This window comes from Dromiciops gliroides, chromosome 1 (assembly GCF_019393635.1).
Source record: "Dromiciops gliroides isolate mDroGli1 chromosome 1, mDroGli1.pri, whole genome shotgun sequence".
Classification (NCBI taxonomy): domain Eukaryota; kingdom Metazoa; phylum Chordata; class Mammalia; order Microbiotheria; family Microbiotheriidae; genus Dromiciops; species Dromiciops gliroides.
The window spans coordinates 477,772,974-477,798,928 of NC_057861.1; positions in this window are offsets into that span (position 1 = coordinate 477,772,974).

The following is a 25,955-nucleotide window of genomic DNA, read 5'->3' on the forward strand; positions in this document are numbered from 1 at the left end:
AATCCCAAGGAACTAATGAGGAAGCATACTATGCATCCCTATAGAAAGAACTGATAAAAAGAACACTTGTGGATTGTACATTTATAACCTGATTGATATCTTGTGGAGGGGGGAGGAAAGGGAAGGAGGGAGGGAGAAAGATTTGGAACTCTAAATCTTATGAAAATGAATGTTGAAAACTACCCTTATATGTAAATGGAAAATAAAATAAATGATTGTTGAGAAATTTAAAAAAATTTAAAAATAAATTATATTAGGAACTAAATCAAATTTCTAAGAATCCAAGTCATTCCCTTATTGAGAAATGGTCAAAGGATATGAACAGGCAGTTTTCTGATGAAGAAATCAAAGCTATCTATTGCCAAATGAAAAAATGCTCCAAATCACTATTAATTAGAGAGATGCAAATTAAAACAAGTCTGAGGTACCACCTGACCCCTATCAGATTGCCAATATGACAAACAAGGAAAATAATAAATGTTGGAGAAGCTGACGAAAAAATTGGAACACTAATGCATTGTTGGTGGAGCTGTGAACTGATCCAACCATTCTGGAGAGCAGATTAGAACTATACCCAAAGAGCTATAAAGCTTTGAGTACCTTTTGACCCAGCAATATCACTATTAGGTCTTATTTCCAAAGAGACCATAAAAAAGAGAAAAGGACCCATATGTACAAAATTATTCATAGCTGCTTTTTTGTGGTGACAAGGGATCGGAAATTGAGGGATTGCCCATCAATTGGGGAATGGCTGAACAAGTTGTGGTATATGAATATAATGGAATACTATTGTGCTCTAAGAAATGATGAGCAGGAGGAGTTCAGAGAAACCTGGAGGGTCTTGCGTGGGCTTATGATGAGTGAGATGAGCCGAATCAGAAGAACATTGTACACATTATCATCAACATTTTGTGTTGATCACCTGTGATAGACTTGATTCTTCTCAGCAATGCAATGGTCCAAGATAGTTCCAAAGGACTCATGATGGAAAAGGCTCTCCAAATCCAGAAAAAAAAAAAAGAACTGTGGAATATGGATGCAGATCAAAACATAATATTTTTATTGTTTGTGCTGTTGTTGTTGTTTTTCTTTTTTGCAGTTTTTGCTTTTTGCTCTGATTCTTCTCTCATAACATGACTAATGCAGAAATATGTTTAATGTGATTGTACATATATAACCTATATAAGATTACTTGCTGTCTTGGGGAGAGGTGAGGAAGGGGAAGGAGGGAGAAAAATTTGAAACTAGAAATCTGATCAAAACAAATGTTGAAAACTATCTCTAAATGTAACTGGAAAATAATGAAATATTTATATGGAAAAAAAGAAGAAATGATGAAGGACATGGTTTCAGAAAAACAACAAAACAAAACTGGGAGATTTGATGCAAAGTGAGTGGAACTAGGAGACCAGGATTTTATCCAGTAATTTTTCCAGTAATAATATATCTTTTTTTTCTTTTTAAAAATAATCATAAAATCTTTATTTTTAGTTGTTGTTAAAACTTTTAATTACATATAAAAATTAACAATAATTAACAATTTGTTTAGATCCACATTACCTCTATCCTTGGAGTCCCTCTACCTTCTATGAAAAGGCAAGCAATTAGATTTCAATTATATATGAGATGTCATGCAAAATATGTCTTAGCATTAGCCATGCTGAAAAAAAAATGTTTTTATAAATTATGCTTCAATCTGCATTCAGAGTTCATCAGTTCTATTATTGGAGGTCAATAGCATTTTTTATGATAAGTCTATTGGAATTGTCTTGGAATGTTGTCTTGATTAAGTACACAAGGCTTTCACAGTTTAATTCTGCACAATATTGCTCTTACCATGTATAATTTTCTCATTCTTATCACTTCACTTTTCATGAGTTCATATAATTCCTCTCAGATTTGTTTTGTTTTTGTTTTTCTTCATCCACCCTACTCATCATTGCTTATAGCAAAACAGTATTCTATAACAATCATATACAATAACTTTTTCGGCATTACCCAATTCATGGGCATTCCCTTGGGTTCTAAAATTTGCCTCCAGAAAGAGCTTCTATAAATGTTTGTACATAGATGTCCTTTTCCTTTTGTTTTTTATCTCTTTGGGATACAAACCTTGTAGTGCTATTCCTGGATTAAAGGGTCAACATTTTATAACCCTTTAGGCATTGTTCCAAATTGTTCTCCAGAAAGATTGTACTAGTTCACAATTCCACCAACAGTGCATTATTGTCTCAATTTTTGCACATGCTATCCAGAATTTTTTGTTACAAATATGAATTGGTCTCAGGTCATAGAGGTGCTCAAAAAGGACTTTGAAGATTAATTTAGAGAGGTAGGGGAAAAAATTGAAAGAGAAATGAGGGTGATAAAGGAAAGACATGAGAAAAATTCAATAGCTTGAAAAGCCAGCTGGAAAAGGAGATACAAAAACTCACTGACAAAAATAATTGCCTAAGAATTAGGAAATAACTTTATGAGAAAACAAGACACAATAAAGCAAATCCAAATGAATGAAAAAATAGACGGCAATGTGAAATACCTTCTTGGAAAAACTGCTGACTTAGGAGATAAATCCAGGAGAGATAATTTGAAAATTATTGGACTACATGAAAACCATGATCAAGGAAAAAGCTTAGACATCTTCTTTTAATAAATTGTCCAGGAGGGGGCAGCTAAGTGGTGCAGCAGATAAATCCCTGGTCCTGGATTCAGGAGGACCTGAGTTCAAATCTAGTTTCAGACACTTAACACTTATTAGCTGTGTGACCATGGGCAAGTCACTTAACCCCCATTGCCCTGCAAAACAAAACAAAACAAAAAAGAAATTGTCAGGGAAAATTGCCCTTATATTCTAGAAGCAGAAGATAAAATAGAAATTGAAAGAATCCACCAATCATTTCCTAAAAGAGATCCTAAAAGGAACTCTCCCAGGAATATTATAGCCAAATTCCAGAGCTCCCAGGGCAAGGAGAAAATATTTCAAGCTAAAAAAAGAATTCAAGTACTGTGGAGCCCCAGTAAGGATAGCACAAGATCTAGCAGCTTCTATGTTAAAGGATTGGAGGGCATGGGATATGATATTACACAGGGCAAAGGAATTGGGATTAAAACCAAGAATAACCTATCCAGCAAAACTGCATATAATCTTTCAGAGGAAAAATGGGATTTCAATGAAAAAGAGGACTTTCACATATTAATAATGGAAAATATGACTTCAAATATAAAACCCTAGAGAACCATAAAATTTAGAGTTGGGTGACAAGCCTGGAGTCCTGCAGTGGTTGAGTGTCTTGTGTCTGAGGTCAGATTGGGGTTGGGGCCCTCCTACTTTGTCTACTGTGTCACCTACCTGCCCAATGATGACATCTTTATGGTAAAATTTAGGGGTGAGAGGGATGAACTGGGGGAGGGAGAAGGGGAGAGGTAGCATGGGGTAAAATCCCACATGAAAGAAACACAAAAGGGCTTATGGAATGTGGGAAGAGATGGGGGAGGAGCAGGGCAGTAAATAAACTTAACACTCATCAGAATAGGCTCAAAGACCTAATCTTATCAGAGTTGGCTCAAGGAGGGATTGACAGACAAACCCAATTGGGCAGAGTAATCTATTTAATCTGGGAAGTAAATGATCCTAACACTCATCAGAATTGGTTTAAAGACTTTAATCTCATCAGAATTGGCTCAAGGAGGGAATAACATACATGCCCAATTGGGTGGAATAAACTATCTAAACCTGCAGGAAAATATGAGGGGAAGGGGATGAAGAGGGAGGGGCAAAAGAAAGCAGGGCTGATTGGGGAGGGGACAGTCAAAAGCAAATCTGTTTTAAAGACAGATTGAAAGAGGATAGATCATAGAGTAAATATCATGGGGAAGGGAATAGGATGAAAGGAAACAGTTAACAATAGTAACTGTGAAAAAGAGAAAAGGGGGAAAATTGTACAAAAATGTTTATAGCAACTCTTTGTGGTGGCTAAGAATTGGAAATCAAAGGAATGCCCATCAATTGGGGAAAGACTGAAGAAGCTGTGGTATGTATGTGATTATAATGGAATATTATCATGGTATAAGAATTTACAAGCAGGATGATTTCAGAAAAACCTGATCTCATATGAACTGATGTATAGTGAAGTGAGCAGAACTGGAAGGACATTGTGCACGGTGACAGCAGTATTGTTCTATGAGCAAATGTGAATCATTTAACTACTCTCAGCAATACAATGATACAAGACAATCCCAAGGGACTAATGATGAAGCATACTATCCACTCCCAGAGAAAGAACTGATATTTATTGAACACATATTTAAAAAAAAAAAAGCACTTGTGGATTGTACATATAACCTATATCAGATTGCTTGCTGTCTTGCAGAGTGAGAAGTGTAGGGACCAATTTTATTTGTGGAGTGTTAGCTAAGCGGTTTGTTGCAATATTGGTGCAAGGAAGGAGAACGGCAGCCTCCCCCAAAACAGAACAGGATTTATTTTAACAAGAATAAACTTAAAAAAAAAAAAACACAAACAGGATCAGTGGGATTAAGGGAAAGGAAATAAAATGGGGAAAGGGAAATTAAACAACCTGAAAAGATATCACTGCCCAGGAATCAGCTGAGAATATGCAGCAGAATGCCTGTCACTTTCCAGCATCCAGCTAGAATGCCCAATTCTTCTCCCCTAATCCCAGAAAAACCCCACACAGCCCCAAACAATGGGATGGCCTCTCTGACAGTCACATGACTGCCCTCACTAGGCTTCAAATCATTATAATTTTGCCAGGCTCATGTAGGCATCCGCAAGTGGTGATGATGTGAGGTGCCAGCACCATGGCAACGGCTACAACCAGTGGGTGGAGCACCGTGCGGTTTGAGAAGCCCCAGGCCAGTGTGTGCCAAGGCATAAAAACCTCAAATAACAATTAATTCTTTACATTCCCCACTTTGTTTCGTCAAGAAACATGGGGTGTTTCCTTGATGGAACAATAAATAATAAACAATAAACAATAAATAAATTTTTAAAAATAACAGAATATCATAACCAATGGTAACAAACAATATACCAATAACAATATAGGAAAGGGAAAATACATATTACAGATGATGTATATAGTAACAGAAGGAAAAACAAAAATGTCCATTTAAAGTCCTTAAAATCTTTTCTTCGAAGGAGGGTTGAGATGTCATCAGGGGAACTGGACTCTGGATTCTGGCTGCCTCCTGATTCTGGTAGTCTCTGGAACTGCTGGATTTTCGTTAATCTTTAGCATAGCATTGTCCAAAAATGTTCAAATTATACAATGAAAGTTCTTCAAAATATACAAAACAAATTTAAACTTGATATATATACAGCATTTTGGAGTCCCCCCTTTGGAGGATACTCATATCCATACGCAATACAAAATTGAGACAGTTATGACACTACTAATACTTTTTAACACTATATGTCTGGATCAAGGCCAAATTTAGTTGTGTGTCCATGATGACACCTGAAAATGTTATGGAAAGGTTACCATACCACATCTCATGGTGCATAGACATCTAATAATTGTGCTAGGCCTCAGGTGGATGGATTCTGACCATGCCACCAGATTGAGTAAAGAAGCCAAGTTAAGTTAAACAAGGTGCATGCATTAGGGCTAACATGACACCAGTGGCAGGATTAGGGACTATAGCATGTCTAGGAATAATATAATTGTTAATAGCTCTAAGATCTTGTACAAAACGATAAACAGGTTTGCCATCTGGGCCAGGCTTGGGTTTTTTAACTGGCAAAATGGGAGTATTACATGGAGAATGATGGCATGGGACAATAATACCCTGACATTTCGGAGCCTCAATTATAGGGGTGATCCCTTCTATAGCTTCTTTAGACAATGGATACTGTGGAATGGATGGAGGTGGTCCCCCTTTAACTTTTATAGTAATAGGCATAGCAGATTTAAGGAGCCCCACTTCAGTAGAGGATGAGGCCCATAGGGACTCAGGAATGTCAGAGGGGATTTTGGATGTATCCCTTACTGCTCCTGAGTGAGTTTTAAAAATTTTTGCCAGTTGTCAGATTTCTTAGAACAGGATTCCATTCCTTTCAGTAGCATTTCCCTAGCATTTTTTAATTCTTGGAATTGACATGGATCGCTATAATCCCAGTTTGGCTCCTGGAGAGGCCATTCTGTTAACACTTCCCCAGAGGCCACAAAGGAATTTCCTGCTGTGACAATATCTGCAATTTCACTTGAGGATAGTATAATTTCCATAAGACAGGTGATATCGGCCCAAGTGGGTTGATATGTATTAAATATGGACCTTAACTGCAAAATTACTAACTTCGCATTCTGATCAAACCTAGGTATATGTTTCTTACATGCACTCAGATCCTTTGGACTGAATGGGCTATATATTTTACGCTGTGCTCCTCTGCGGGCTGTAACATTCTATAGGGGGAGTAGTTTCGTTGATCTGATTCTAAAGACTGGTCTAAATCTGTTTCTTTACTCAAGTCATCTCCAATAGAGGGACCTGTACTGTTATCCCTCTGGACAAGTGGTCTCCTATCATCATACCCCTTCCTCTCTTTACAGCTTTTTTGGAAAAAATACCACATTGCAATAATGACAATAACAAGAATAAAATTTATAGCCATCTGAGCTATAATGATAGTGATATAGTAAAGTTCGAATTTAGTTGTAATGCTTCCAGTAATATTGTATATGTGCTCAGTGGGAAAGATAAACTCTACCATACCAGTATTCCAAAGACTTTTTACTGTTTGTGAGGAGGAAACCAGCAATGCCATGAATAAGTATTGAGCAGGCCAACAATTTAAATCGGGACAATATGCTGTCCCAATTATGCCAATTAGAATATACAAGGGGGGAGCCAAATATTCAATCATGGTGCAGTTCAAAATGAACTGGCTTTTCTCTGACCAGCAAGATAAACACTAAGGTTTTTTAAGAGCAAGGGAGATTGCCTAAGGGGGCACTGGAGGAGGGGCAAGAAGGTCCCCCAGGTTAGTTGGCTAATGGCCAAATAAGGCGGAGGGGGGGTGGGTTAAAGAAATTCACTAGGTTAATCAACTCCTGGTTGACTTGCCAAAAACTGTGGGGACCAATTTTTAATAGGGGAGTGCTAGCTAAGCAGCTCAATGCAATATTGGGGCAAGGAAGGAGACTGGCAGCCTCCCTCAAAACAGAACAGGATTTATTTTAACAAGAAGGAACTTTAAAAAAAAAAAAAAACACAAACCGGATCAGTAGGATCAAGGGAAAGGAAATAAAATGGGGAAAGGGAAATTATACAACCTGAAAAGATACCACCTCCCAGGAATCAGCTGAGAATATGCAGCAGAATGCCTGTCGCTTTCCAGCGTCCAGCTAGAATGCCCAATTCTCCTCCCCTGATCCCAGAAAAACTCCATACAGCCCCAAACAATGGGATGGCCTCTCTGACAGTCACATGACTGCCCTCACTAGGCTTCCAATCATTATAATTTAGCCAGGCCCATGTAGGAAGATGTGGTGATGACGTGAGGTGCCAGCACCATGGCAACAGCTACAACCAGTGAGTGGAGCACCATGCGGTTTGTGGAGCCCCAGGCCAGTATGCAACGAGGCATAAAAACCTCAAATAACAATTAATTCTTTACAGAGGCAAAGGGAGGGAGGGAGAAAAATCTGGAAGTCTAAATCTTATGAAAATTAATGTTGAAAACTACCTTTATATTTAACTAGAAAAAATTAAATAAATGTTTGTTATAAAAAATTAAATGCTAGATGGCACAGTGGATAGAGCACCGGCCCTGGAGTCAGGAGTACCTGAGTTCAAATCCGGCCTCAGACACTTAACACTTACTAGCTGTGTGACCCTAGGCAAGTCACTTAACCCCAATTGCCTCACTAAAAAAATAAAAAAATAAATAAATAAACATTAAAAAAAAAAAGAAATTGCCATTTCATCTTGAATTAGAAATGAACTGAAATTAGAGCAAAATGAATATCTGGTGATTGTAGTTCTTCTATATCTCTCTTCCTATATTCAGTGTGCATCACAACTTCCTCAAAATATCAAAATAAAACAAAAATGTTTTAGTGCTTCATTGTTTGTTTTGTTTTGTTTTGTGAGTGGAATTAGACAAAGGCCTTCTGGCTGAGGAAAAAAATAACATACTTGGAGGAATATCTTTCTTGTTAAATTTAACAGAGAGACTATAATAGAACTAATTTACACCCAAATGTTATCCTGCCTGTTAGTCCATTGCCAACAATAAAAATGAAATGTAAAATAAACAAACATGAATTTATGAAATTTTTTAAACTGCCAAGGTTTAGTTCTAAGATTTCAAGTATTTGTTTAATAATATCGAGGGAAAAGGTGGGCATTTGGTAGAGAGGGGAACTGCTCTCAGTATGGCTAAAGAGAAGAACACCATGTGCCTGGGAGCTTTCCTTGTTTCACTTAGGAAGAAAAACAGCAGGAGGTGTGCAAAGATTTCTCTGGGAAAGGAAACTAAATTTTTAAAAAATCAAAGAAAAAATTATCTGCATTTGATGTTTAACACATCAGCAATCTGTAAAAACATTAAACATATTGTAATACATAATTACTTAATTGTTCATTGAGGTCAGAAGCAACAGACTTCCAAATAAATATATTTGGTCTATCCAGAGCATAATCTCAAGTCCCTTGGATCAAAGGCTTTCAGAAACTATGTTCCCTGATTTGGAATTTGTTTCCAATTTCTACTCATAGCACCCCATCTGCCTTGGAATTTAAAACCAAAGCGAAGTCATTTCAAAAAGGCTGAACTTTGTTTTTGGATATAGATATTTATACATGAACAGCAGCTAGATAACTCAGTGGATAGAGTGCTGGGCCTAGAGTCAGGAAGACCTGAGGTCAAATCTGGCCTCAGAAATTTACTAGCTATATGACCTTGGGCAAGTCAATTAATCTCAGTTTGCCTTAATCCACTGGAGAAGGAAATGACAAACCACTCCAGTACATTGCCAAGAAAATTCCATGGACATTGTGATCCACAGGATCACAAAGAGTCAGACATAACTGAATTACCGAATAATAACAAATGTGCATATTAAGATACATGTTAATATTACTATTTATTATTGCAAAATACTCACTTGCTCTTTGTTCAATTGATATCTTTAAAATGGACGTTAGGGTTAATTAATGTTTTTGTTTTCTTGTTTTGTTTTGTTTTATTTTTTCATAGTCAACTGTAATATCCATGAAGAGAAACAAAAACAAACATAAAATGAGCATTTTTGATTGTTTTGAGTAATTCTCCACCTCCCCCAGGAAATGAATACATTTTCCAGATTTAAAAACCTCCACTACTTGGGGGCAGCTAGGTGGTGCAGTGGATAGAGCACTGGCCCTGGAGTCAGGAGGACCTGAGTTCAAATCCGACCTCAGATACTTAACACTTACTAGCTGTGTGACCCTGGGCAAAGTCACTTAACCCCAATTGCCTCACTAAAAAAAAAAAAAAAACCTCCACTACCATCCTTATTTTCCCTGTGGTTTTCATTTTCAATTCCCCAAAGGTGACACAAAGAGAACTGGATTCCAGTTGAAAACACACAGATATCATGAAAAACAAATATAATTATTATTTTATCAGTATTTTTAATCCCCCCATTACCAAGCAATTCAAGCTTATAGTTTGAGATATTCCAGAATGTTTTTGGTTACTTTAAACATCATGTTGATTTCTATCTTTTGATAAAAACTTTTAAATTTGTTAATGTCAGTAAAGCTGGTACAGGAAAAAAACCTTGGTCTATATAGATTATAAAACATTCTTCATTTTAATTAAAAGTATATTGAAGGTGATATTCCAAAGTGAAGTGAAACAACATTAACGTATAAACTTTTCCAGTCAAATTGACAGCTTGATACACATTTTTGCTAATTTATAAAGTATGTTTTCACATTTCAGGAGTTGTGCTATTTAAGGGCATTTTCATATATGTGGGCAAAATCTGGAAATATGGTTGTTGGAAATGCGCCCCCCCCCCCAAAAGTTGAAAATGCTAATATTCACAAACAGGGGCCAGGCTCTTCCCAGTCAAAAAAGGGGCTGCCTCCCCTCCCCCTCTCCAGCTAATCAAATCACATGACGAGGGAGATCCAAGGCTGCTCATGTGGGTGAGGAGTTTAGAAGGCTTGCGCTTTGTCACCTCCCCCCATTGGCTACACTGCATTCTGATTGGCTAGTTTTTGGTGCCTATGTCTTAGCAGGCAGATTGTGACTGGGGAAGAAGGGAGGGGCCAGCCTTGTTAAAGGATAAAAGGGCTCAGGGGCCCACGTTTCACTGCCTTTCCATTAGGGAATAGTCCATTCTCAAAAGAATGTAAATAAAGACTTGATACTTCTCCAACCCTGAGTCCCAGAAATTTTTTATTGGGGTTTCTAACAGTGCCAATCCATTATTACAATGATTCTGACACAAAATGAATATAGGCATTGGGATGGGAAGGAGACAAAACTTAATTTTATTCCATATAGAAATATATATTTAAATGTAACTACCAAGACATTTTATTAACTATTTTTAAATTTCATTTTCAAAACAGTAATTTTGAGGAAGTGAAAATTCCATACATTTTCTACTATATTTAGTATGAAGCATCTAGTTCTAAGCATATCTGTGGAGAAACTTTATGATTTATTATTCCCAATAGCTGTCTCTTCTCTGCTTTTTACTTTCTTTAAAATACACAAACAAAAACCCTTCTAAACTTAAGAGACTTCAGAACCTCTTTTCCCCAAGGAATGCTTATTAAAATGAGAAAAATAGTTGCTGTTGTATTTTTATTGTTACATTCTTAAAAAATCAAGTACCCCATACTTTCAAACACTGCTAGCTTCTTTTGGTGAATGTCAGTTGTTCTACTAGTGTGACCAGTGGTATCTGTTTGAAGAAGAGAAATGGCACGTGACTTTCAAAATTGTCTTATCCATAACTATTTTGGGTATTCTTTTTGCTGTATTCCATGCATTAAAAATGCTTCAATTCAGGGGCAGCTAGGTGGCACAGTGGATAAAGCACTGGCCCTGGATTCAGGAGTTCCGGAGTTCAAATCTGGCCTCAGACACTTGACACTTACTAGCTGTGTGACCCTGGGCAAGTCACTTAACCCCCATTGCCCCGCAAAACAAAAACAAAAATGCTTCAATTATGCTATTTCTTCCTTCTTATATTCCCTCTTTCTTCTTTTCCTTTCATGCTTCCTTTTCTTTCATTTCAATTTTTGGCTACCCTGTTCCTAGCATCACTCTATCTCCCATGCCTTACCTGGAAAAACAACAACAGAAAGAAAAACCTTGTAAAATATTCTTAGTCATGCAAAATAAATTCTATTATTGGCCATTTCCAAAATCATATGTCATATTCTGCATGTTGAGTCCATCAGCACTCTGTCAGAAAGTGGGAAATATTTTTCATCACTAGTCCTTTGGCACCAACCTTTGGTTGGTCATTGCATCAATCTAAATTCTTAAGTCTTTCAAGGCTTTTTATCTTTTTTTTTTTTTTTTTAGTGAGGCAATTGGGGTTAAGTGACTTGCCCAGGGTCACACAGCTAGTAAGTGTTAAGTGTCTGAGGCCGGATTTGAACTCAGGTACTCCTGACTCCAGGGCCGGTGCTCTATCCACTGTGCCATCTAGCTGCCCCTAAGGCTTTTTATCTTTACAATTATGTTGTTATTATATAAATTGTTCTGATAGTTCACTGAGCATCAGTTCATGCGAGTATTCTAAAGTTTCTCTAAAATCATCCTTTTTTTTTTCAGGGCAATGGGGGTTAACTGACTTGCCCAGGGTCACACAGCTAGTAAGTGTCAAGTGTCTGAGGCCAGATTTGAACTCAGGTCCTCCTGAATCCAGGGCCAGTTTTTTATCCACTTCGCCACCTAGCTGCCCCCTAAAATCATCCTTTTCATTACATGTTATGGCACAATGATATTAAATTATATTCACATTCAATAATTTATTCACCTGTTTCCCAATTTGTTGAGCTATCCCTTCACTCTCAATTCTTTAGACATCCCAAAAGTTTAAACTAACAGTTGAAGAGGGTCAGAAGATTTGAACTGAGCATTGAAGTGTCAGAGCAATTAGATAGCTCCCTGGATAAAGTGCAGGGCCTAAAGTCAGGAAGACTCCTCATCCTGAGTTTAAATCTGGCCTGATAGTTACAAATTTACTAAGAACTGACTGATCCCCACCTACTTCCCAAGTCAATGAATTGCTTTGGGCTAACCAATCTTTGTCAACTCTAGACTCTTGATTGCCTTATGGATCTCCCCCAAGAAAACTATAAGCAAGGTGGAGCTATAAACACATGTGCCGGGGCAGCTAGATGGCACAGTGGTTAAAGCACTGGCCCTGGATTCAGGAGTACCTGAGTTCAAATCCAGCCTCAGACACTTGACACTTACTAGCTGTGTGACCCTGGGCAAGTCACTTAACCCCCATTGCCTAAAAAATAAAAATAAAAATAAAAAAATAAAAAATAAACATATGTGCCACGGCCTCACCTCTAGTCAGGGGGACCTGAGGTAGCATGAGGAGATGTCAATACTTATACTAGTGATTTCTTAGCGAATTGTAGCCCTAACAATGAGGGAGCAGCAAATATGGGACAAGTTTGATTCACTGCAGGACTTTCTGACTCCCTCCCAAAGATTCCCCACCTTACTTCCTGGATTTTATGTTATTATGTAAAAGGGTCCACCTACAGTAAGTGGTTTCTATATAGAATTAAGTAGCCTCTATACTTAACTCAAGAGCAGTCCTATAGTTTCTTTTGTTAAAGGTTCATTTACATTAAGTAGTTAAGTAGTTTGGTTCCCTTTTGTTCTGTTATCCCATAAAAACCCTGTCCTGGGTTCCCATCTTTGGGTATTCCTAGCTTCTTGCTTTGGGATATCAGGAGCTATAGATCCTCTGACCCAATTAAAGACCTTGTCATGGGGGAAAATGGGGTAGGGGTTGGAGTTTGGGGTCCTTAGGAATTCTTTAAAGAATTACACCCTCTTGCACACAAAAGCAGTTAGAATAAGATGGTAGTTTATTTAGGGGCAAGGGAAGGGAGGGGAAGGGAAACCATGAAAGAAATCCTTGGACTTCCAATGGAGAGAAAGGCATAGAGCATGGCTCTGAGGTACCAATCTCCTCAAGCAGGAGATTGGCAGTTAATTTTATAGAGGACTGATTGGGGGGGGGGGGGTGACCATTTGACTGGAAAATTCCTTTAGTAAAGGAGGACCATCCCCCACTAATGGTAGCTGGGGGAATTGGGTGAGGGGTGGCTATGGATCTCTCAATCCATCTCTCTCTTCAGGACACAAAGGCAGCAGCCACACCTAATCTTATTGACCCATGGTTGAGGGAGAGTTGAATGGAGGGTGGAGGTCCCAGAGCTAGTTCAGTCCAATCTGGCTCGGCTTATCTCTCTAGGAGTATCTGTCCTCTGGTTTAGTTTCTCAAGGATAAGATTCTTTGATGTGCCTCAGAGAACTTCTGGGGTCCTCTGGGTCCCATGATAAACTTTTTTCTCCTATATTGATTGTTTCCTTAATTTACAGGTTAACAAGTCTCAGACTCTTACTAGCTGTGTGACCCTGGGCAAGTTATTTAACCCTTTTGCCTCAATCTTCTTATATGTAAAAGGAGCCAGAAGAAGAAATGGAAAACCACTCCAGTATCTCTTCCAAGAAAACCACAAATGGGGTCACAAAGTGTCATATATTACTGAAAATGACTGAACCACAACAACAAAATGTTAACCTAGAAATTAAGGAAATAATCAATATAGGAGAAATAAGGTCTTTAATCGGGGCAGAGAAACTATAGCTTATGGTATCCCAAAGATCAGAAGCTAGGAATACCCAAAGATGGGAACTGAGGACAGGGTTTTTATAGGGTAACAGAACAGAAAGGAAAACAAAAGATTGCTCCAGTCTGTACAACTACTTAATGTAAATGAACCTTTAACAAAAGAAACAATGGAACTGCTCCTACGTTAAGAATAGACTACTAACTCTGAATAGAAACTACTTAATGTAGATGGACTCTTTCACATAATAATCAGTAAGGTGGAGAAGTAAGGGAGTAAGGTGGGGAATATTGGGAGGGGATAAATTGCTTTGGGGAAGGTGGGGAAGGTCCATAAATCCATCAAGAGTCTGGAAATGACAAAGTCAGCCCCAGGCAATTCATCTGCCTGGGTAGGGGGACTGGATGGGTAATCAGTCAGTTCACAGTAAATTTGTAGTTATCAAAAACTGAAATGGCTGACTACATTGCAAGAACCCAGAAGTTGTAGAGCTAAGAAATGAGGTGGTTATTTTAAATTGGGTATTATAACTTTAAGTGGCTGCAGTAATGGTGGGAGCAATGGACTATAAGTGCCACTGTGGTAGCAAAGGTATATTTAGAAGAGAGAGTGTGAGAAGTTACAGGAAAGTTGTCTCCTTTGTCCAACAGGACGGATGGGGAAGCTTTGACTAGAGTGGGGAGTTTTAGTCAACATTTTCCTCTCCTTCTCCTTTCTTTAGAATGAGGTATAAATCTAAGGTGTTCTAATTCTTTAAAATTGTTAACTTTCTATTTTATTTAGTATTGTCAAACAGACTTTTTCCAGAATCAGACTCCAACCTATGTATGGCCAGAGCTGCACAGAATAGGCCAGAGACAGGTGTCAGGAATTAGAGAGAAAGTTGATTTTCTAAGTGAAGAAAAAGGCTTGGGAGCAAGGTGGAGCTAGAAACATATGTGCCAGGGCCTCACCTCTAGTCAGGGGGACCTGAGGTAGCATGAGGAGATGTCAATACTTATACTAGTGATTTCTTAGTGAATTGTAGCCCTAAGAATGAGGGAGCAGCAAGTATGGGACAAGTTTGATTCACTGCAGGACTTTCTGACTTGCTCCAGTCTTTGCCTTTGACCAGAGAACACCCAGTGAATTGTGTGATTAGCCCAGAGGGTGAGATCCAGAAGTTGATCTCAAAGGATTATTGTCCTGCTAAGCTCAAAAGTAGCTTGCTTGCTGGGCCTTAGCTCTGGAAACAGGGAGTCTAAATTTTACTTTGTCATTATCAAAGTACACTGACTTTAGATAAAAGATAAAGGCCAGTTGTTTTTAACTTTTATGTTTCTTTATTGGAACAGTGGGGCTGCAAGAGAAAGGAAGAGTGTTTGATATTGGAATATAAGACAATGAAAGGACCAAGGTTCAAACCCTGATCCAATAGGATCAGAATTTCTCCTAGTTAAAAGTTGAACTAAATTGAGGCAGCTAAGTGGCACAGTGGATAAAGCAATGGCCCTGGATACAGGAGGACATGAGTTCAAATCCAGCCTCAGACACTTGACACTTGACACTTACTAGTTGTGTGACACTGGGCAAGTCACTTAACCCTCATTGCCTTGCAAAAAAAAAATTGAACTAAATCAAGAGAGAATCTTATGATCTTTTAGTTTTGATATTAATTAATATATTTTATGAATTTATTAAAAGAACGATACTGGATTTTTTTCCCCACTGTTCTAGCTTTAAAAAAATAAGGGAATCATTTTGTTTTCTGGAAAAAGGCTGGTCTCTCAATCATGTTTCTTCTTCAGCCCTTCATATTTATGAAGAGAAAATTTACTTTAGGGGTGGAGTCAAAGATATTATGAGAGAACAGGACATTCCCAGTAGCAGGAGAAAAGGTAAGACTGGAGCTGTCTGGTAATAACTACATTCCAAAGGTGGGGTCCAGAAGCGACCATAGTTCTGTCATAGGGTGCAGAGCACCCCAGAAGTTCTCTGGGACACATCAAGGAACCTTCTCCTTGAGAAACTAAACCAGAGGACAGATAAGCTGATCCAAATCAGACTGAGCTAGCTCCCGATTCCTACCCTTCATTCTGGTCTCCCTTACCCTGGGGAGATAAATTTGGGTGTGGCTGCGGCCTTTGTGTTCTGAAGAGGAATCCATAGCCACCCCTCACCCAATTCCTCTAGTCACTACCAGTGGGGGATGGTCCTCCACTCCTCACCCAATTCCCCAGCTACCACCAGTGGGGTATGGTCCTCTCTCACTAAAGGAACTTTTCACGGGCAGATGGTCCACCCCCATCAGTCCTCTATAAAAGTACCTTCCAGTCTCCTGTTCGAGGAGATTTGGTACCTCTGAGCCATGTGCTTTGTGTTAATCTCCCCATGAAAAGTCTAAGGATTTCTTTCATGGTTTCCTTCCCCCCACCCTTCCCTTCCCTTGCTCCTAAATAAACTATCACCTTATTCTAACTACTTTTGTGTGCAAGAGGGTGTAATTCTTTAAAGAAGAATTCCTAAGAACCCCAACCCCTAACCCGTACCCGTACCCCATTTTCCCCCCATTAGAGTTCCTCACTTTTTGTCTCCCCCAAAAATATATTTAGATAGAGAGAAAACTATACTAAAAATAAACTATATCACTGAATTATTCATTTATATTTATAGGTGAGAAGAAGAATGACAGTTAATAGAGAATGTGCTTCAAAATCAGGAATACGTGGGCTCGAGACCTTGTGACACATACTAACATGTAATCTTTGACAACTAACTTTACATCTCATAGTTCACAACAATATTATAAGACTAAATTACAAAAGAGGTGATTGCCAGAACTAGTGGAAGAAGTTTTCTTATCTAGAGATACCTATAGGTTTGAAATACATGCATTCCCATACATAGTTTGTAATTATTTCTAAATATCTATGTTAATGTGCTTAAACAATATATCTAAATGTATGCATTTAGGTATATATTCATAGACAACTCTGAGCTCTATTTGTGGATCTCCTACATCGGCAGACTCCCACAAGAGAGTGCCATGGCAAGAGCCAACAAAACATTTGAGACCAGTAGTAGATATCAATTCTTCAACTCTAAATTGAATTAACCTAGGTATTATATTCCTAAAGATTTCCTATGTTATAGTTACACTGGAGACATTACTTTCTGAAAGGCATTGATTTTAATTCCTTGACTCATTGGGGTGTCAATTATAGACTCCTTATGAAAATTCATAATTGTATCATTTCTTAAGTATTTTCTTACTGTATAGATAAGAAAACAGACTCAGAGGTGAGATGACTTGAACACAGGTATTACAGTTAATAAGAATTAGAGCCAGGATTAAAATCCTGACCTATGACTACAAATCTAATGCTATGGGTTTTTTTGTTTTGTTTTGTTTTGTTTTGTTTTTACATTTAAAATGGTATCCTAAATGTCTCTTTTCCCAACAACCAATGTTTTCCCATTTAAGAAATATAATTTACCATTTCTAGATTTTTCATGTGAATTTCAAAGGTGACAATATCTTGTGCAGATATAGCTCTTTCATTTACAAATTTTATCTAACATTAATATCTCTTGATAATAAAAACTCTGTATGGTAGAAATTATAATTATCTCCAAGGAAACTGATCTTCGGTGACTTTTCTAATTTCAGACAATGAGAAAATAGTAGAATAGGTTTATAACACAGTTCTATAGATTACTATTTGATGTATGTTTTTTTTTCCCTACCATACCACCTGATTTGATATAAGCTTGCACAGAAGCCAACAAAGCTCTGTTTACTAAGAAGCACTTAATAGGCAGGGGTGTGCTTAAGTCAGCTAGCACTGTGTCTAAAGAGCCAATTGTTTAACTTCTCAGTGTGAGAATTTAAACCTGAGAAATCAGTAATCACTACAAATCAAGGCTTTCCATGTGTTTTATTGATGTTTTAGACTTACAGAAGTTATAGAGTTAATGTCAATTATGTACATTAAGTTCAAAAATGTGTTGTACATATATATCTCCCCAAGAGTCTATTGTTAAATATTACTTAATATACCCCTGTGTAAGAACTCACAGGCTTTTCTCTTCAGGACTATATTAAAAATATTTAAGTATTTTCTGTTCCCTTAGGACTTAACATTAAAACACTAAGAAATCACCTAGTTATATGTTTTGTTCTATCTTAAGCTCATAAACTGTTTTCATAACCCCTAGAAAGTGAGGAAGAGGGGAAGGGCAAGATGAATATTGTTGCTTGTCCTTTAGTTTCAAAGAAGACTAGTGACATCATGGGGTGATGTATTGATGCACATGAATTGGATTGAAGTGAAGCAGAGTTGTGCAAATTAGGTAGACTCATCCTCTTTCAGGTGCACTAAAGTTCAGTGGCAAGACAAAATTCAAAATGATTGTCAATGCCTTGGAATGCAGTGGATGACTTTGGCATCTCTGGTGTCTGACCAAGTTCTAAGTGCATCACAGTGCATGCTTCAGCAACTTTTGTGGCTGTGAGAACAAATTATTCTCAACAGCCCATTCCACCAGAGGAAGTCTTCACATGTTTGGATTATACATCCCCCTAAGTCACTAAAGTGTTTGAGACCTGTTGGTTACCCTCAACCTTGTTTAGCCTGTCTGCTGAAATTGTATACTCAATGTATCCTCTAAGGTGGAGATGCAGCAAAATATGGATTGATTCTCTGCTGCTTTTTCTAATTTTGACCTGACAATTAACACCAAGAAAACACAGGTTTTCCACCAACTAGCACCACACCATCCACACTTAGAAACGGGTTAGAGCAAATGGAGAAATTTTGAATGCTGTGGATACATTCACTTACCTTGGTAGTATACTTTCCAGGGATGTTTATCACAATCCTCATATGTGGAGTTTATATGTAAGACAGCTAATGTAGCCATAATAAAGTGGAAAGAGTCAGAAGATGTTTCGAGTCCTAGTTCTGCCACTTACTAACTGTATAAATCTTTTAGATTTCTCATTTGTAAATTGAGCATGATAAAATTCCCATTACTTACATATCAAAGCTGTTGTAAGCTTCAAATAAAAATATAATGAAGTATATAAAATGGCTTATAAACTGGAAACCACTGCTTAAATGTTACCTATTATCAGTTTACTAGTACTACTTAATTGACCAATTAATTTAGTTAGTGTTTCAACTCATGTATACATATAATATAATGTTTTTTAATGAAAATGTTTCCACTCTTCTGAAAATATAAAATTGGTTTATAAAATATAAAGATCATTTCACCTGACCTTCATATGTAGATTTCTCTGATTAATAGAACATAGCCCCACTGGCCAAGAGTTTCAGATTATTCAAACTCCAGGAAAGTTTTATGTAATTAAACATTTGACCCCAAGACCTTCAATTCCAAGAGCATTAGCTTCCTTTTTAAAATGAAAGAAGAATGTGTATTAAATTGTCAATAATAATGATACAGTGGTGTTTCTATTCCTTTCCAGCTTTCCAGATTTTTGAAGGCAAAACTATTGTAATTTTCTATACATTTTTTCCTTTGCCTCAGTAACAACCAAACTGTTGGGAACAGTCATTGCCCTTTCAATGGTCCACTAATCGTAACACATTCTTATTAACCTAGACATTTTTTGTTTTACTTTTGAAAATTGGTTTTCTTTTGTGACCAAAATAAGATACCAGTAACAGCAAAAGCAAGATACAATTTTATACATCAGTAACATCAATCACTAGGGATTGCAAATTCCTCCAAACTTCCTTCAAAAGAAAATGATTTAAGTTCTTCAGATCACCCATTGGAAAATTCTCATAATGATATCTTCCTTTCAGGGATGGTGATTGGAAGTAGAATAATCTTCAGATATTATAATCGTGCTTTTCAAAAAGATGGTCTTCTTAAAACTTAATGGCTCAAGCAAACATTAAACATATGGTTTTAACAAGCTGCTTCATAGTATAAGCTGAGAGCAGTGCACAAAAACAGCTTCAAAGAAGTATGCCATGGGCAATATAAAGGACAAAACAAGCATTATGTTCTAACTGCTCATTACCCTGCCCTGCTGACCACCCCTTATACAGTCACAGAAACAGACAAAGACACACATAGAGCTACAAATCAAAACTTGGTATAAGGAAACAGGCTTTTTTTTTTAAATGAAGTAACTTATTTGTGAGTAGAATGGATGTTTTATGTGAACTTTTGTCTTGCTACTGATTTCTTTTCAGTTTAACTAGGGTCATCATCACTGCTAGATAAAGGTTATTCTATGGGTCTGAATCTACCTTCTCAAGATTTTTCACAGATAAACTGATATTGTTAAAATAGATTGAACATTGAAAATCACTTATTTTTGTGGATTATTCTAAGTTCACAAGTAAATGACATTATCAGACCAAGAATATTCCCTTCCTTTCCCCCAAGGGCTATTTGAATACTTATAGGTAAATCAGTTTTTATTATACATCCATGATCTTTAAAAGAACATATTCCCTGGCCAGAGAGATTTATTCAATACATTTGCAAATCTTTTCATTTTTTACTAATAAGAAATTGAATAATTTACTAAGGCACTATTTAAATTAATATCTCTGGGCCTCAGTTTCCTCAACTGTAAAATGAGAATATTGGATTTGAAAATCTCTATGCTTTTCTGAGTCTGTAAAAGAGTGCTCAAAATGTCATTGTTTCATTTGTATTTTGAAATGGTCAGCTAATTCCAGGAGTTAAATCTAGCTTCACCCTGGTGTCCAGTCTGTTCTTCAAACAATGGGCTAAATATCACAAATATGTCAACTAGTTCAAGCAAACATTTAATTTGTAATGAAATTTCCCTTATCAGTAGCAGCCCCAGTCATGAAGGTGCACTAAATTATTAAATGAATTGTTCCATCTAGTTGCTTCTGTAATATAAAAAGATACATATATATTAAAAATATAATATATAGAGATAATAAAAAACTTTTAATTGAATTTCTGCAAGTTTTAGGTCATGAACATGGAAGGATTTGTTTCAGGTTGGCAAGTAACTTAAACTAAATTATCCTTTCACCTTTTCACATATTGAAACAGGAGAAAGAATTCTTCCCTTGCTCTGTTCTTCTCAAGAGACTGATTATGTCACTAGTGGGTATGTCTAATCCTAGGTCAATTTCTCAGATTCTTCATGGAGCTATAAAAGTCTTCCTCTTCCATGTTTTGTTCTTGAATACTGATTTCTCATTAGCAATGTGTTAAATTTCATTGAGAAGGTGCAAAAATCTCTTGCCAAGGATAACTTCTTGATAACGTATGAGTTTATTGCTTACATTGGGTTATCCTATTGAGACCATACTGAGGAAGATTTATTGATTCTCAGCTATATCATAAATCTATTTCATAAATCTGAGCTTCACCCTGGAAATTCTCTAGCTGTTTTAGACAGCTTCCTTTTCCGAAGGTATTAGTCCATATATATAAAACACATCTAGGAAATTTCACATCTGAACCCCCCACCAAAAAAAAAAAAATGCCTAGGCACACTCTTTCTGAGTTGTGGAAAATAGTTGTTGATTTAAAAAAAAAAAAGTTGTTTCATTTTTTTGTTTTTTAGAAAAAGTGTCTTTTTCATCTAATCATTATAACTTTTAGCTTTAGCTCCCCTCCCTCACCAATCAGGATAAAGTGACATGCCCAAAGTCACATAGCTAGCAGATGTCAGAGGCTGGTTTTGAACTCAGATTGTCCTGACTCCAGGGCTGGTGTTTTAATTACTGGGCCACCTTGCTGCCCCTAATGTTTAGCTTTATCTTAAAATAAATGGTAGGTGCTTGCTGGTGAGGGGGAAAAAATCCTTTTCCATTTTCTTTTTTTGTTTGTTTGTTTGTTTGGTTTTTTTGTGGGGCAATGGGGGCTAAGTGACTTGCCCAGGGTCACACAGCTAGTAAGTGTCAAGTGTCTGAGGCCGGATTTGAACTCAGATACTCCTGAATCCAGGGCCAGTGCTTTATCCACTGTGCCACCTAGCTGCCCCCTTCCATTTTCTTTTACAGGATATAGTTGGATTCTTTGCTTTCTGTTCTCCATTCAGCTACATCATCAAAGTCTACCTCTTTCTCCCCTCCTACCTATAAACATACACACATGAACAAGCAAACACATACATGTGCACATGCTATCAGTTACAAACTTCAAGGGGGAGGGTGGGCACTGAATACTTCTCATGTTAAGTCTATACTCCTCATAGCATTTCCAAGATTCTGTACCTCTGAAAGAATTTAAAGAGATGTCATAGAGCTACTATAGCTTCAGATCTCTATGAAGGCACATGTTACATTTTTATGTTTCCAGAATAATACTAGCCATTCTTACACTTAGATCATATCAGGTTTATTATAAGGGTAACAATGAGAAGCATCATTGTGCCTACAATAAAAAAAAATTTGTCTGGAAAAGAAAACTGAACTTTATTTCATAGAATTTGAATTCAAATCTGTTTTCAGCTACTTAATTTCTAGTTAACCATAGGCAAATTACATAATCTCTTTCCACTCCAGTTTCCCTATCTGTAAAATTGTAGTACTGGACAAAATAACTCTGAATGTCCCTTCCAGGTTGGTTCACCTAGAATGAAGTCTTGATGGAAATGCTAAAAGATGTAAGGTTGCCATGCTTTTCTTTATACCATAAGAACCAGAAATAGTGCACGTAATTCAATACATGATGCTGCCCTAGTTCTACTATGTAAATTATATATTGCTTCTAGAAACAACTATCTTTTAGATACGAAATAAGTTGTAGATGACAGGATACAGGTATTATTAGTTTCATATTTTAATCTTGTATATTCTATTCTATAATAATTACAACTGAATTAAAATTTAAATGCCAATGATATATATACATATATATATATATTTTTTTTTCAATGTATTCAACAAAAAGATATACTGAATACTACTCTGTGGATGCACTATGATATATATCAGAGCTTTTTAAACTTTTCACCAAGGAAATTTTTATATGGCCCTGGGTATATAGGTATATAAAAGAGGCATATCAAACACTTACTGCCAAATTTTTCATGATCCCCACATTCACTTATGTGACCCTATATGGAGTCACAACCCACAGTTTGACAAGGTTTGCTATATACAATCTATGTGAATTCACTCTCAATGTTTTCATATAGTTAATACCTATATATATGTATATATGTATATACATACATACCTACAAATATACATATAAACATGCATAAAATAAATGTATATGAAAAACATCTTCATGATGAGAGACAGAGAGAGAGAGAGAGAGAATACCTCAGTATATCTTTTTCATTTATAGAGTTAATTGTTCCATGGATTCCCTTTGTACTTTATATTTGAGTGGTATATTCCTTCATAGCAAACTCTTGCTCAAAATGAATTAAAATCAGATTGTTTTAAGTTTACATTTAATATAAGGTAGTAGAGCCTTTTAGAATCAACTGACCACCAAAAAAAATCTATATCCCTTGGTGCATCTCACTTTTGAGAGGCTCAAAATTTCTTGGTAGCTTCCACATATCATCATTCTTCAATTCCTCATTCTAATTGGTGGGAAACTCTTCCTAAATAAAGAAATGCTAGTTGACATTTGTATTTCAGCCTCAAAAACAGGGAAAACTAGGAAACAATTTTTTGGAGACAGTGTTTCTGAAAAAGGTCTCATTTCTAAAATATATAGGGAAGTAAATCAAGTTTATAAGAATGCAAGTCATTCCCCAATTGATAAATGGTCAAAGGATATGAACAGGCAGTTTTGAGATGAAAAAATCAAAGCTATCTATTGCCATATGAAAAAATGTTCTCAATCATTAATGATTAGAGAAATGCAAATTAAAATAAATCTGAGGTACCATTTATCAGATTGGCTAATATGATAAAAAAGGAAAATAATAAATTTTGGAGAAGCTGCAGAAAAATTGGAACACATGCACTGTTGGCAGAGTTGTGAACTGATCCAACCATTCTGGAAAACAATTTGGAATTATGCCCAAAGGGCTATAAAACTGTGCATACACTTTGACCCAGCAATACTACTATTAGGTCTTTATCCCAAAGAGATCATAGAGAAGAAAGAGGGACCCATATGTACAAAAATATTTATAACTGCTCTTGTTGTAGTGTCAAGGAATTGGAACCTGAGGGGATGCCTATCAATTTGGGAATGGCTGAACAAGTTGTGCTATATGAATGTAATGGAATACTATTTTTCTATAAGAAATGATAAGCAAGCAGATTTCAGAAAAACCTGGAAAGACTTACATGACCTGATGCTAAGTGAAATGAGTAGAACCAGGAGAACATTGTACAGAGTATCAATAACATTATGTGATGGTCAATTGTGATAGACTAAACTCTTCTTAGCAATACTATGATCAAAAATAATTCCAAAAGTCTCATGATAGAAAATTCACTCCACATCCCAGAAAAAGAACTGTGGAATCTAGATGCAGATTGAACCACACTGTTTCTACTTTTTTTGTCTTTTTCTTTTGTTTTTTGAGTTTTTTTCCTTTTGTTCTTATTCTTTTTCCACAACATAACCAATGCAGAAATACATTTAATGTGATTGTACATATATAATTTATATAAGATTGCTTGCTGTCTTGGGGAGGAGGAAGGGAAGGAAAGGAGGGAGAAAAATTTGGAACTAGAAATCTTATAAAAACAAATGTTGCGGGGGCAGAGCCAAGACGGCTGAAGAAAGGCAGTGAATTGCCTGAGATCTCCCCAAGACCCCTCCAAATAACTTCAAACAATGCCATAAGACAATTCCTGGAGCAGCAGAACCAACAAAAGTACAGGGTGAAATAATTTTCCAGCCAAATACAACTTAGAAGTTCAGCAGGCAAGGTCTGTTGTACTGGGGGGGGGGGGGGGCGGGGGCGGGGGAGAGTGGAGTGCACCCGAACGCAGGCTATACCAGCATACCAGGCCTCAGGAGCCTCTGAAGCAGCTGCCCTGGATGGAACTCAGCCCATGGATGATAAGGGGGTAAAGCGATTTGCCAGGGGGAAATTACAGGGATCTCTTTGCTTGTGCTTAGGCAGGATTCTGTTGTTTTGCCCCTGCTTGGATCCAAGTCAAAATTTTGGGTGGCAGTCCCAGGTGAGGGAGGAGGATAAGCACACCAAGGCTTGTAACCACAGTGTAGCAGGGCTCTGTTCCAGGTTAGAGGGAAGAGAAGCAGTCCTATGTTTGCTTGCAGACCAGAATAGAGGCCAGGAGAGTGGTGAACATACCTCTCCTCAAATAATACCACCTTGGAAGAACTAAGGACTTATAAATTCCTAGAAATATCACAGAGAACAGTTGCTCAAACCCCATGAAGCTTGGGACAGTGCGCCCTCCTCTCTGGTAGCAGTGCTCTACGTTAGCAAAGAGTTAAAAGTCAAGAAATAGGATGGGAAAATTAGCAAACAGAAAAAAAAATGCTGACCCTAGAAAGTTTCTATGGTGAACAAGGAAGATCAAAATACATCTTCTGAAAATGATTAAAAAAAAAATCAAAGCTCCTACATCCAAACCTTCCAAGAAAAAGATGAATTGGTGTCAGGTCATAGAAGGGTTCAAAAAGGACTTTGAAAATAAAGTAAGAGAAGTAGAAGAAAAAATGAAAAGAGAAATTAAAGTGATGTAAGAAAATCACGAAAAAAATATCTACAACATGAAAAGCCGAATTCACCAAATGGAAAAGGAGGTACAAAAGCTCTCCAAAGAAAATAATTCCTTAAAAATGAGGACTGAGCAAATGGAAGCTGATGACTTTATGAGAAATTAAGAAATAATAATGCAAAACCAAAAGAATGAAAAAATAGAAGGCAATGTAAAATAACTCATTGGAAAAACAATTGACCTGGAAAATAGATCCAGGAGAGATTATTTGAAAATGATTGGACCAAAAACAGAGCCTAGACATCATCTTCAGAGAAATTGTCAGGCTAAAATTGTGCTGATATTCTAGAAGCAGATGGTAAAATAGAAATTGGAAGAATTCACTGATCACCTCCCCAAATGAAAACTTCCAGAAATATTATATCCCAATTCCAGAGCTCCCACATTAAGGATAAGATATTACAAGCAGTCAGA